This window comes from Watersipora subatra, chromosome 1 (genome assembly GCF_963576615.1).
Source record: "Watersipora subatra chromosome 1, tzWatSuba1.1, whole genome shotgun sequence".
Lineage (NCBI taxonomy): Eukaryota > Metazoa > Bryozoa > Gymnolaemata > Cheilostomatida > Watersiporidae > Watersipora > Watersipora subatra.
The window spans coordinates 28,830,539-28,846,085 of record NC_088708.1 but is presented as its reverse complement, the minus strand read 5'-3'; the positions used below and the strand labels follow the sequence as shown (position 1 = coordinate 28,846,085).

The window sequence follows — 15,547 nt, the reverse complement described above, 5'->3', positions numbered from 1 at the left end:
ATAGATAGACAGACACACAGACAGATAAATGGATAGACAGATCGAGAAATAGTTATGAACTTTATCATCAGTCAAGGCTGTTTAAATCAACTTAAACCATGAGAGAAAAAATAAAGAATAGCAAAGTAAAATTATGTGTATCGGAAGAAAAACCCTTTATGCATACTACTGTTTTATAACATGAATTGGCAAGATGTTGGTGTCTGGTATAAAGTGCAGTGATTTTTTGGGGAAATAGGAATGTAATGGGTAGTCAGTCAGATTGGAATAGCTTCATTTCTAAATGCTTTTGTCGGAATAAACAAAATTTACAGTTTTTTGCAGTTTTTACATTCTTGCCAAAGAGTTACATAATCAACCATAGGTTTACTCACATTAACCCTTTGCAAACAAATAACATCTCTTTTTTGTGCAGAGCAGCCGTTGATGGCTGCCTGCGTGGTTACGCCGCTTGTGATGTCACTTTAACTGCTTTATATTATTTCCCTCGTGTATAAAATGCAAGCTGTCGCTTGTTCTTTAATATTCATAAAGTTACACATAGCAAGCAGATATGACTCACCAGTCGTGATGACCCCTGCCTACACAGACAGTAGTAAATCTCATGTGGTTCATTGCCATAACATACTTTATACGAGGGTCAGTCAAGTTGTGGTACTTCTGTTATAACTTTCGTTCTATTTTATCTAGCAATTTAGTATTTGATGTAGTCAACTAGTACAAGTGATGCTTGCTTATTCTATACCAAAACAATTTATTTCAAATATTCAGGTAAATTTGAGAAAATTACCTGAGTTAAAACTGAAACTAGTTTAACAACTTTGAATCGTGGGACCCCACTCCTCAGCTGAGGAGTCAATGGGTTAGTTTCTCCTCTCCTTAGCTGATAGTCGACACTAATCAGTCCCTTATCCTGCTAATAATGTTGAAATTAGCGTTGCCATGTCACGGTTTAGAAATGAGAGCGAAGTGATCCGTTCAGCTCTTTAATGGAAGCTTTATACGCCATTCAGAGAAGCACCATGTCTGACGGCATGAGTTCTTTTCCCAAACATTTTTGCTGTTTTAATGAGATGGTTATATAAGACAATACTCTAGTACAGTGATACCTGAGGAGCCAGACAGCTAAGTGCTCAATAATACCCACACTGGCGGTATACAGGCCAGTAGAGCTATACTTCCAGCACAACATTTAATAATCCTTAGCCATTTTCGTTGGTTCTAAAAAAAGGTTCTCATTGTAGTGAGCTCTTTATTTGCCATAACTTTTTAAAACTCACCAAGTTGTGTCTGATGCTTACAGAAATAACCAATGAGACACCAATTTTGAGAAAAAGTTTCACCCCAAAAAATAAAAAATATCATCAAAATTTAATCCATGTCAGTGCCAAGCACCTGCCTAGGGCGCCACACTCCGAGGTCATCTAGTCTTCAATCTACCAAGACAAAAATATTAAAGTTCATATAAAAGTAGGCGTTATCTGTTTTTCTCTGCCAGCCTGTAATCTCCACAGCATTTATAAAATATCTTTCCACTAGATTCCGCAAATGTTCAGTCATGGGTAGTTGAATCTATGAAAGTTTTACAGCATAGCAAGCTTCAGAACTAAGATGAACCGGAGACGCTTCCGATCATAAATAGTTACCGCATGTGAAATGATCTGCCTAATGAACGTCTCCAGCGTTTCTTGCTGATTATCAGATAAAAGGTATTTTGTATTGCTTCACTTGAGCAAAATCGGTAGTCAACAAATACTAATAGATGTAACATAGACCTTTAAAATTTGCATGACACTATGACAGGTAAAAACAGATGATTAATGTGTAACAGCAGCATAGACATCTGAATCCATTCATGTCAGTTGTCAATCCTCAAGGATATTCATGTTTGGTTTTTCTTTAGCAATAGCTTAAAGACATCTTTAAATAAACTCGGTGCTTAATATTTTACAATATTCCTTATTAAGGCTTTTTACAAATAGCCTAAATTGTATTTATTTCATGAACAAGTGAGTGCAACCCTGTGTGTACAAACGTATGCATGTATGGACATACAAGTACATACATGTACATATGTATGTACATACACACATATGTATGTATACAACAATGTTTAGGTACACTAACAATAATCATACGTTGTGTTAATAAAAACATTAACTCCTAGCTTCACCTCTGAATTCTGACTGTTACACAATTTCACCTAAACATCACAAAGCATCTTTCTAAAGTAGGCCTCCTCTAGGCTCTAGGTTAGTGGAATTACTATAGCGTCTGATAATAATATGCATATATTGTTTTTGAATAACTTCTTATAAATATTTCACCATACTCCTTTGAATATAGCCAAAAGGAGACATCGGGACTAAACCTAGTAGCAAAGTTATCAAAAAGTTGTGCTCAATATATCAGTTCCAAGCACCTACTTGTGTTGCCACTAAGTTTAGTCAAAGTATTCACCAGCCTGTCAAAACAGCTTTTGTAGCTAAAAGTACACTTACTATTATGATCTGACATATACGCAAGACAGCGATACAAGATTTCCTGTTGTAATTGTAATAAAATTAATTGTTTTAGTATTATTTATAAAACACAAGGTTTTGGTAGAGATTGGATGTGTTTTCCTGACTTGTTTTGGGTACTCTATCATACATGATTCATGCTTGGCCATTAGCAGTGAGTTATGCTCTGTCATAGTTCAAAGTGTGAGCAACTAACATGCTCAGCGGCACTATCTTTCTGAAACTCTAATGTTTACGATTATAGAGTAATGGATAAAACATTACGCACAAGGTCTATTTTAAAAAAGACAGAGAAAGTTCATGTTCATTCTTTGGTGTTTTTTAAACTTAAATCGTTCAACACACACAGCACTGTTAATTATTTCTGTAGCAATTTACCTCTAAGTTTTTATTTGCAAGTGAATTTGACACAGAAATAATGGCCAATGGCCAAGCATGAATCAATGGTTCTTGAACAACCATAAAGTTTCTAGGAACGCGTTTTTTCAACCAACTCGTAAAGAAATGGCGGTTCAGCAAGTACATAGTCTCGCGTCATCAGTTCTGAAATGGTTATGCAGTAAAAATGTGATTACTAACGGTTGAAAGTAAAAGCATCTATGGTAACTGAAGGAAGAGAAATGTATCAATCAGAGAAAAGGTAGTATATTATAATGGTTATGTTAAATTTAAACTATGGTAAAAAAACATTAAATTGACACCCTAGTGGAAAGACGCGAATATCTGTCTGACACAACGGCAGTCTCGTCATGGTTCGTGACAGGCTCAATTTTGGCCGTGCTGATAGTGAATTGATTTGACATAAAAGAATCGCGATAGAGCCGTTGAGAGAATACTCTATTGTTCTTGTGTTAGTTTAACGACCCGTTATTAAAGCTCTCTAAAACAAAGTTGTTTTTCAATTTATTAGCATGTGTGATTAAAATCATAGCCGTTGGCTAACAAAAGCTTAGATTTGCCTTTGTCAACAAGTGCTACTACGTGCGAGTAATGGAACACTGCTTGTACAATAACAGCTACAGACTCTGCTGCTCGCTTAAATGAAGTAGAGGTCACAGACTGCTTCATGGGCAGCGAGGGGCGTTATGCTCACTTAATAAGTATTAACTTCCGATTCCATGTAAATGTTTGCTGATAGGATAAAAATTCTTGAATGTAATTTAATATAGTTAAATTGTTCATCTATCCAAAGCTCTCAATATTGCTGCTAGAGTCAGATTGTACTGAGGTCGTTAGTCACTTTCTAATTCCCCTCCTATGCCATTTGTTTGAGTGAGTTAAGTGCTCATGACTGAGCAGCCTTCGATTTCACTTAACTGACTAATTGTATACACTGAACAAAGTACATTCAACCCTGTTCGTCTTCATTAACACTATGTATTCTTAACATTGTGTATTCGTTATAAAGTAAAATGTGTAACACTTTGTGACCTAAATAATGGTGAGTGAACTTTGATTTGTTGTTTTTAGTAGTCTGTTAAATATAAAAGCATTGCATAACATATTATATAATATATTACATAATATATAGTGTACAATAATGTATTTTTTAAGCAAGTATATGTTTTTCTGAATAGGTGTGTATATTTATACATAATGTATATGTGTGTATATGTGTGTTCATACGTGTGTGTATACCTGTTTGTATGCGTGTGCATGCGTGCATACGTGTGTGTATATGTGTGCATACGTGTGTGCATACATGAGTCTATACATGTGTCTATACATGTGTCTATACATGTGTATACGGGTAGGTATATGGGTATGTATACATGGGTATATGTTTCTGTATGTATGAATGTGTGTATGTATACGTGTGTATATGTTTCTATATGTATGAATGCGTGTATGTATACATGTGTATATGTTTCTATATGTATGAATGCATGTATGTATATGTGTGAATATGTCTGCGTATTACAAAACATAAGACAAGCTGTAGTGTGAGCGACTCGAAGCAAAATCAAGCGTAATGTCTAAGAAAAAAGTCAAGTATCTTTCATAATTTCTAGCGACTGTTTACTCTGCAGCTGTCGCAATTTGAAAGAATATCATAAAGCTGATAAGATACTTGAAAGCAAATGCTGAAGTCACAAAGGCTACCAAAATTATGTTGTAACCATCAGCAAATCGTGAGCGATTTACTGATAACCCCGAGTTGTTAAATAAACACTGTTAGTCGTAGGAAGGTATGAAAGATGGTTGTTATAGCGAGACATATCGAGTGATAGTTTTACAGTTTTTCATGGGCACACTTTCGAGTCATATGTTGCATTCATAGCATACATTTATAAAGCAAGCTAACCATGATATTACGAAAGCTCAGCATTCGTACGTGTCATTAGCCCTCTCAGGTGTGAAGGTTATCTAGCGAGAATATGCAGTGATTAGTAACACCTCGTCACTGACTTTCGTTTTCGCATCATTTCACATTATAATGATTATTCCTTTTCTCACGTTTGCTCAAACTTGTCTGAAAGTTTCAGCCAGCTCTCTGCAGCGCTGGTCAAATGAGAGGAGCTGTTAGACGAGAAGAAATGAGAGTGTTAGTTACTAGTCTGGATGTGTCATCAATGTTTGCGGCATCACTTATCTTAGAGTTTATTTGTACAGTGGCTGATAACGTAGATTACATTATAGCAATTTATCGTATTATAGTGGGATATATTGTGTAAAGAGTTTGGGCCATCTATAGCTTCTTCGGGGCTAAAGTTGTGTGCTTTGGTTATCCACAAATACTCATCTACATGTATTTACTTAAGGCTTATACGCTATATGAAGAAACAAGCCGATCTAACCTCGATATGGCATCGTGATTAGCGTCAGTTGTATTCGTTCTCTTAAAACCCTTGTTGACATTAAGATCTCGTCGAGCTCTGACGAGCTTTTTTTATTATTGCTGTTTTTATTGACCAATTAGGTTACAGGGGAATATACTGTTGTTATTATTATTGACTATTTAGTTATTCGTGTAAAACAAAACTGGCCAATGCCTAGACAGAAGTGAGCAAAATATTTGTCTCATTTAAATAACAAGCATACAAATTGTTAAATATATTACACATATTAACTATACATATATCAATTACTATATATTATGTAAATTTAACCTTTTTTGTTTATTTAAAATCAATATGTTGCCCACAGGTGCTGTTTGTAAACAGTGGAACTTTTAGCAGTTTTCTCATGTAGTTTTAAGCATCAGATAAATGTTTTACATATAAGACCTTAGCCTTGAATTAACAAGTACTTTAACAGATGGGTGAATGTCTGAACGCTCATGTTTCTGGTCAGCGTGTTCTAAAAACCATATATGAAAGGTCGAATAGCACCTGCTGCTTTTTCTGATATTAGTTTCAATTAAGCTATTCTATGATATGCCATAATTTTTGAAAGAATTTCTGACGTCAAGAAACCAGTTTATTTGTATTAATCCCACTTTTGAGCGATAAAACACTTCATGTATTCGCTATCAGCGTATAACATCTTTTCAAACAATGACCTTAAATTGTCTATTGTTTAGCTCTTTGTCAATGCAAATCTCAGGCCTGTTACTTTGTTTAGACTACCAATAGAAAAGGGTTGACAGTAGCTTCTTTTCTGCTATTGTTTGCTTTCATCTGATTCCACGCTGGCATTCAGGGTTATATTTATATTTAGGTGCGCGGTGTTCTTAAATGCGTATTGCTGCTGTGTCCACTCCTACTGCGCCCCCCTGTTCGGTGTTACAATCCTTTGTTTTTATCTAATTCACTGTTCTTGGATCAAATTTCTTTTATTAAATGAAAGCGTAACGGTTAAAATACTTTTGATTGTCCAGTTTACCACTGCGCTAGTTGATCGCTTTATTCGTGATCAGATGGTTATTCATAGCATGGAGGGCAGGTGAAGTCTGCTTAAAAGGCTGATTTTAGGCTGACTAGAAGGTTGTTACTTGAGAGCAACCCTCTTTGTGCCTTCTTTATCTAGTTCATCTCTATGGAGAGTTCACCAGACTTCGATCATTGGTTAGTTTCAAATTCCTAGGCCGCTCAATGGCAGTTTACTATGGTATGTCGATGTTCCGACTCGAATGCCAAACATACATGAAACCAGAGGCTAACCCAAACGTGGCTCAACGCCATAAACTAACAGCTGAGAGATTTAGATTATTTGAATGTTACTTTTGAGTGGGCCCAGAAAATGGTGAGTCGGACTTTCTTCTGTGGAAGCTTGAATACGCGGTATTTAGAATACTTAGGTAAAGCTAAACTGAACAACTAGGGTTGTGTTTTCACTACATGTGCGATTTCTACTTTTACAAACAACAAGTCTGTGACCCACAAGAGTTCTTTATACATGCTGTGAGTATTCTGTTGAACTTCAAGTATTTGTAGAGATGATATAAATTGTCAATTCTTGAACCATAGTGTAGAACCATAGTGTAGAACCATAGTGTAGAACCATAGTATAGAACCATAGTGTAGAACCATAGTGTAGAACCATAGTGTAGAACCATAGTGTAGAACCATAGTGTAGAACCATAGTGTAGAACCATAGTGTAGAACCATAGTGTAGAACCATAGTGTAGAACCATAGTGTAGAACCATAGTGTAGAACCATAGTGTAGAACCATAGTGTAGAACAATAGTGTAGAACCATAGTGTAGAACCATAGTGTAGAACCATAGTGTAGAACCATAGTGTAGAACCATAGTGTAGAACCATAGTGTAGAACCATAGTGTAGAACCATAGTGTAGAACCATAGTGTAGAACAATAGTGTAGAACAATAGTGTAGAACAATAGTGTAGAACCATAGTGTAGAACCATAGTGTAGAACCATAGTGTAGAACCATAGTGTAGAACCATAGTGTAGAACCATAGTGTAGAACCATAGTGTAGAACCATAGTGTAGAACCATAGTGTAGAACCATAGTGTAGAACCATAGTGTAGAACCATAGTGTAGAACCATAGTGTAGAACCATAGTGTAGAACCATAGTGTAGAACCATAGTGTAGAACCATAGTGTAGAACCATAGTGTAGAACCATAGTGTAGAACCATAGTGTAGAACCATAGTGTAGAACCATAGTGTAGAACCATAGTGTAGAACCATAGTGTAGAACCATAGTGTAGAACCATAGTGTAGAACCATAGTGTAGAACCATAGTGTAGAACCATAGTGTAGAACCATAGTGTAGAACCATAGTGTAGAACCATAGTGTAGAACCATAGTGTAGAACCATAGTGTAGAACCATAGTGTAGAACCATAGTGTAGAACCATAGTGTAGAACCATAGTGTAGAACCATAGTGTAGAACCATAGTGTAGAACCATAGTGTAGAACCATAGTGTAGAACCATAGTGTAGAACCATAGTGTAGAACCATAGTGTAGAACCATAGTGTAGAACCATAGTGTAGAACCATAGTGTAGAACCATAGTGTAGAACCATAGTGTAGAACCATAGTGTAGAACCATAGTGTAGAACCATAGTGTAGAACCATAGTGTAGAACCATAGTGTAGAACCATAGTGTAGAACCATAGTGTAGAACCATAGTGTAGAACCATAGTGTAGAACCATAGTGTAGAACCATAGTGTAGAACCATAGTGTAGAACCATAGTGTAGAACCATAGTGTAGAACCATAGTGTAGAACCATAGTGTAGAACCATAGTGTAGAACCATAGTGTAGAACCATAGTGTAGAACCATAGTGTAGAACCATAGTGTAGAACCATAGTGTAGAACCATAGTGTAGAACCATAGTGTAGAACCATAGTGTAGAACCATAGTGTAGAACCATAGTGTAGAACCATAGTGTAGAACCATAGTGTAGAACCATAGTGTAGAACCATAGTGTAGAACCATAGTGTAGAACCATAGTGTAGAACCATAGTGTAGAACCATAGTGTAGAACCATAGTGTAGAACCATAGTGTAGAACCATAGTGTAGAACCATAGTGTAGAACCATAGTGTAGAACCATAGTGTAGAACCATAGTGTAGAACCATAGTGTAGAACCATAGTGTAGAACCATAGTGTAGAACCATAGTGTAGAACCATAGTGTAGAACCATAGTGTAGAACCATAGTGTAGAACCATAGTGTAGAACCATAGTGTAGAACCATAGTGTAGAACCATAGTGTAGAACCATAGTGTAGAACCATAGTGTAGAACCATAGTGTAGAACCATAGTGTAGAACCATAGTGTAGAACCATAGTGTAGAACCATAGTGTAGAACCATAGTGTAGAACCATAGTGTAGAACCATAGTGTAGAACCATAGTGTAGAACCATAGTGTAGAACCATAGTGTAGAACCATAGTGTAGAACCATAGTGTAGAACCATAGTGTAGAACCATAGTGTAGAACCATAGTGTAGAACCATAGTGTAGAACCATAGTGTAGAACCATAGTGTAGAACCATAGTGTAGAACCATAGTGTAGAACCATAGTGTAGAACCATAGTGTAGAACCATAGTGTAGAACCATAGTGTAGAACCATAGTGTAGAACCATAGTGTAGAACCATAGTGTAGAACCATAGTGTAGAACCATAGTGTAGAACCATAGTGTAGAACCATAGTGTAGAACCATAGTGTAGAACCATAGTGTAGAACCATAGTGTAGAACCATAGTGTAGAACCATAGTGTAGAACCATAGTGTAGAACCATAGTGTAGAACCATAGTGTAGAACCATAGTGTAGAACCATAGTGTAGAACCATAGTGTAGAACCATAGTGTAGAACCATAGTGTAGAACCATAGTGTAGAACCATAGTGTAGAACCATAGTGTAGAACCATAGTGTAGAACCATAGTGTAGAACCATAGTGTAGAACCATAGTGTAGAACCATAGTGTAGAACCATAGTGTAGAACCATAGTGTAGAACCATAGTGTAGAACCATAGTGTAGAACCATAGTGTAGAACCATAGTGTAGAACCATAGTGTAGAACCATAGTGTAGAACCATAGTGTAGAACCATAGTGTAGAACCATAGTGTAGAACCATAGTGTAGAACCATAGTGTAGAACCATAGTGTAGAACCATAGTGTAGAACCATAGTGTAGAACCATAGTGTAGAACCATAGTGTAGAACCATAGTGTAGAACCATAGTGTAGAACCATAGTGTAGAACCATAGTGTAGAACCATAGTGTAGAACCATAGTGTAGAACCATAGTGTAGAACCATAGTGTAGAACCATAGTGTAGAACCATAGTGTAGAACCATAGTGTAGAACCATAGTGTAGAACCATAGTGTAGAACCATAGTGTAGAACCATAGTGTAGAACCATAGTGTAGAACCATAGTGTAGAACCATAGTGTAGAACCATAGTGTAGAACCATAGTGTAGAACCATAGTGTAGAACCATAGTGTAGAACCATAGTGTAGAACCATAGTGTAGAACCATAGTGTAGAACCATAGTGTAGAACCATAGTGTAGAACCATAGTGTAGAACCATAGTGTAGAACCATAGTGTAGAACCATAGTGTAGAACCATAGTGTAGAACCATAGTGTAGAACCATAGTGTAGAACCATAGTGTAGAACCATAGTGTAGAACCATAGTGTAGAACCATAGTGTAGAACCATAGTGTAGAACCATAGTGTAGAACCATAGTGTAGAACCATAGTGTAGAACCATAGTGTAGAACCATAGTGTAGAACCATAGTGTAGAACCATAGTGTAGAACCATAGTGTAGAACCATAGTGTAGAACCATAGTGTAGAACCATAGTGTAGAACCATAGTGTAGAACCATAGTGTAGAACCATAGTGTAGAACCATAGTGTAGAACCATAGTGTAGAACCATAGTGTAGAACCATAGTGTAGAACCATAGTGTAGAACCATAGTGTAGAACCATAGTGTAGAACCGATCAGTTTTCAAACTTGAACTTGTCGAAATCGGTTTTTGTTTTTTGTTAAACAAATCTCATTGAACAAAAGGATAAAACTATAACTAAATATAATTTGTGTTATCATATTGAATATAAATGTCATTTGAGTATGGCTTAAATAAAAAGCTCTCTAATAACAGTACAACGCCTTTGGGTAATTAAATTGGCGCTTTTCATTCGCAGCTTAAAAACTGAAAACTTATTTGATAAATATTTGCTAATTTGCACAAACAAAACCAAAAAGAAAAAGATTTTACACGTGCATACAAAATGTATCGAATAAACCACACAGATTGCATGTTTGACCTTGACCCTAACTGGCTAATGATATATTTATTGAGCAAGTTAATACTTGGCCAATGGTAGTACTTAGCTTACTTAGTAGATTGATGAAAACAGAACTCGTCTGTACATTCTGCAAATATACACTGACAATATGGTAATCAGGAGCTAATCATATGGATTACTTTAGCTAATTTAAAAAGCAACAAATTCAAGTGGAGAGAACTTTGCTATTCCTACAAGTATATTCAATGATTAAAATCATAATTGCCTCCTTAACAAAAGAAACAAATAAGTCTCAGAAGCTCAGCTATGTCAAACGGTGAAGTTTTCAGAGAAAAACTGCCGTTTCAGGCTGTGAGTGATGTATAGCATGTCACCGATGATGGACTAGCCTTCAGGTCAGGCAGGCTTAGCTAGATGTAGCTATCACTATGACGATTGATGGAAAATTGAAGGGGCCGCTTACCAAAACAGATGCAGTTATGGCATGTTGCAGCTGTCAAACAATCAAACATGGAGGTTTAAAATAGGCAAAATAATAAGTAGCCCTAACTAAGCTCGAGCAAATGAGAAGGAATAGAAAGCCAAGCAAACGACGCGGTGTGACTCAATCCTGATACACAGAAATTTGTCCCTCTTGTTTGCAAGAGGCGGAAGGGTCCTTGAGTCCTGATGGATCCAGTTTAGGGTTGAGGACAAGATAAATGATGAAACTTCCTTTTCCTTCAGCTATTTAGAGTGTCATAAATAGATAGTCTTAGAGCCCTCGACAACCATCTCACCTGGTCTGTGGGGCTGTGTTGGTAAAGTGGTGTCTCTGGTGTACTAGTAGGGCTTTTCTCATTCAGAAGTTGTCTTCACACTTTCAAGAAATGACTTTGGGGTGTCCGTGATGGCACAGCAATTTTTTTAGATTAGACAAGTTTTGCTGGTGTATTCACATGTGAAACACCATAGCATGTTGTGAAACCCTCTTGAAACAAGAAACAGTTTGAAGCTCTCAGGAGTTTAGGGCTTTACAAATTTGTATAAACGTTGCCCTTTGTAATCTGTATATGTGTAAAGAGTTTTGTAATATTTAAAACTAGTGTCTGGCATTTGGCCTTTTTGTTCTGCAAATAAATCTATTCTGAAATTGCAACGACCTCAAGGTGGGAGACTGTAGAACCAATATGGCCGAATAGTCAATTTTAGTCAACTTTAGACATTTTCTGTTTTTGTTGTGAAGCGTTCAAATATGATTTTTTAAATTTTTTTGCAAAGAATTGTGAACTAGTAATAGCCATACTTTTTTTCTACAAAAAGGTTAGCCATCTTTTATCTATTTTATATATACGGGAGGCACTAAAGTTTATACAGGTTTTGACATTTCATAGCAGGAAAACTGTAAATAATTTTAAACATTGAGACACATGAGCACCATAGCTTTGTTCATTTGAAGCTCATTTCTCACTCATTAAATAAATACAATCAAGTGATCGCTTATAGGTTTATAAATGTTAGCAATTACTATAGTAGTAGTGTGTAGTGTAATAGTTTTCAATGCAGTTATGTATAGTGCTGTAATGTAGATTGAAAGATTTCAGCGCAACAGTATGTAACACAGTAATGCATAGCTTGTAGTGCAGTAATGTATAGTGCAGTGGTGTGTAGTGCAGTAGTGTGTAGTGCAGTAGTGTGTAGTGCAGTAGTGTGTACTGCAGTAGTGGTGGATTGTGAAAAAGAGTTTATGGCTACTTTAAAAAATACAGTTCAACTTATTCTTCTCTTGCCTTAAACAGAAAGCAACAGAAAAACCTATTTTTCTGTTGCCTAGCAATCTAAGGTAATCAGAATATTTCTAAATACAAAATAAAAGCACGAGTAAAAACGTTTGTAGCAAGCAACAAGTGAATCATGTTTAGCAAAACTCATTTACATGAAGTAGTAACGATGGCTGAATCGTCTTCAAAGATACACAAAACTGACAAAAAAATCAAAAGAATAAGTATGTGAAGATTTTCATAAAGGATTTATGACACAAACAGAATTGTTTGATTTGGCCAAACCTGTTTAGTTCACTAATCTGAATTGCGACAGTGTCTGCGTCTCTAATGTGAGTCCGCCCTAACACAAGATGCTGTGGATACTTTACTAGTTAGCTGAAGAACCTTGCAGTAGCTCATGAATTCTTTAATCTCCATTGAAGGGTGAAAGGTTTGCAGGCTATGAGCTAGTGTTGTTACTGCACAGGTATTAATTGTTTTATATTTTTCCCTGCTTTTTATGCCGCTAAAAATGTACAATTTTTCTTCTATTTCATATTTAGGTTCCAGTTTTACTAACTTTCACTGTAAAAGACAACATTAAAATATTAAAACTTTCAAGGTTTAGTTGCAACACATTTCTTTTTTTCAGCCAAATGGACTCTAATATAAGCAGTGGTATAATATCATCTATTGTATTTTTAAGTAACTATTTTGTTTACTAATACAGGAGTTGTGCACTCTTGCATCATTTGAAGTTGTCTGCTCGCCAATGAGTGCATCCTTTACAATAAGTTGTGTAGCTATGCATGTTATTCAATCACACTTGATTCACATCATTTGTGATATTTATGTCTAAATACAAAGGTGTAAATTGAGGTAATATTGGCAACTACGTTCTTCTGAAAAGGTCAATAAGTTGACTGCGCAGTGTTGCTTTGCTTGTAATTATTTCTTAACTTTTCTAGTTGTTAATATTATATAAAATTCTAATATCTTAATGGTTAGCTTCAAATGTTATTATGCATACCTGTATAATGTATAACAAGTAAAATAATTAAAATTTTTTGTCTAACTTTAATGTAAATATATCAAGTCAGCAAATCAATTTAAGGTTTGAAAAGCAAACAGACTTAGTGGTGTTTAAACAATGTAGACTACGTGTTATATGGTTAGTTTTTTTAGTTAAACCATTTCTTACTACGATATTTGTTATCTAAGTTTAAATTTCGAGTGAGTGATACTCGAACTGAAAGTTAAAACAAACAACAGTACAGGTTTTCAACTCATGTCAACTTACGTGATAGGAACAAATTGCATACATATTGAATATATCATTGCCAGCTGTTTTAATAATCTTCCATGTAATATTCGTTCTATTAGTAGAAAAAGATATTTTAAACACTATATCAAACCATTTATTTGATTCTAGTGGCTAACTGTTTCAACTTTTTCTGTTGTTTTATGATTGTTTTATGGCATAATTTGAAAAACTTTTGTTTAAAATGGAATTGCCAGTAAAATAATATATATACTATACAGTGTTACCTGATTATGTCTGTCAGAATTTTTAAATAGAGTGCTAGTAGTAGCTCAACACACAAACACTCGCAAGTTATCATGCCTCATTGGTGTTAGTTGCAAACTATAAAGGCATCCATTGTCTTTCACCAATACAATATCCCTGAATCACACCATGGCAGCTACTCAAGATCACGACTGTTTGCTAAAACTATTAATAAAAAGGCAGCAAGAAAGCAAAGTAAACAAAACTCTCTCAGAACTAAAAACTTGCCTAGTGGTATTGCATTACTCTCGACAACCTAATAAACTCGCTTCCATTTCACAAGTCAATTTATGTCACCAAACACAAACAATAGAGTAATTAATCATGCCTGCTGGGCTTGGTTTTACTGCATTCTTTGCTATGCATTGAAAGCCTCAGATCTAATACCTAAGAAAAACTGTTTTGAGAGTGTATTCATTCTCAAGTTTCGTACCTGTCATAGGCAGACTCTCAGGCTAGACTCTCTACTGGCTAAATAAATACATTCTCAGTGATCTTGCTTGAAAACCATTATACTGTACAGTAGACTAATTATACAGAGCGAAGGTTTACATAACGAACAAAAATAATAAAAGATATAACGACCTCTTCATTCATTCAAGTTTGCTTAGCCAGAGCCCAATGGTTTCATACTAATGCAACCAATTCAGCTTGTTTAGTTTTAAGAGTAGGTTTGAGCAGCATAAGTTAATCTGCAATGTCACCATTACAGAGAGACGCTTCGGGACTGGAGAGTGAAGGATTCCAGTAACCTCAAGTCGAGCGCCATGTGCAGACCGTCTCGCGTATTCAACATATTCAAGTAAGATGATAAACCTTATTTACAATGACCTCGTTGTTATCAGCAGAGTTAAGGGCTCTTTGAATTCAACTCCATCAGGGAATACAACTTTAAATTATGTAAATTGTATTTGAGAGAAGCCATTCTAAAGTGGTCTCTACGATATCTCGGTATCATTCAAAATGTCCTTGGTTTCATTAAAACTGGCTAACCCAAGTGAGCGACACAACCATAAGCAATATACTAAAGCAGCATCTGTTGATGGTTTGAAAATTGGCTGTCACTGTAACATGTGCTTACCAAAAAGAGTAACACTTTTTCTGCCATTTATTATCAGTGATTTTTGCTACTTTTCAAGCAGGTTATGATTGAAGGGTTCACGATTTTAACTGAAAATTGTTTAATGGGATGGTTTTACTTGTTGATGTTTAATATGATATTTTTACATTTGATATGACATATTATGGAGCTTTTCAATTTTGGCAAAACATGCAACATGCATTATAAAGTACGACACGCCTACCCTTAAATATATATACTAAGAAGTATGTAGATATTTCAAGAATATTAACTTCTGACAAACAGACAGGCCACTTTTTGTTACAAAAGATTATATAGGAATCTGATAACAAAATGAAAGTATTTTTTGGGTTTTAAGAAAAAACATGAGCAAGGGCTATGTGTTTAGCTATGTACAACATATTCAAATCTGTTTTTATAAATTATTGTACCACTCATCGAGAACCAAATGTATAAGGCAC

At 35.6% G+C, this 15,547-nt stretch overlaps 1 protein-coding gene across 4 annotated transcripts in view; it reads left to right on the top strand.

Moving 5' to 3' along the window:
- The window catches only part of LOC137410626 (receptor-type tyrosine-protein phosphatase delta-like), a 69,706-nt gene that overhangs the window by 2,017 nt on the left and 52,142 nt on the right, over positions 1–15,547 (top strand). For all 4 annotated transcript variants that reach the window (XM_068096077.1, XM_068096079.1, XM_068096078.1 and 1 more), the window contains exon 2: positions 14,718–14,807. The gene's annotated coding sequence lies outside the window, so the exon portion shown is untranslated. The remainder of the gene's footprint in view (positions 1–14,717; positions 14,808–15,547) is intronic.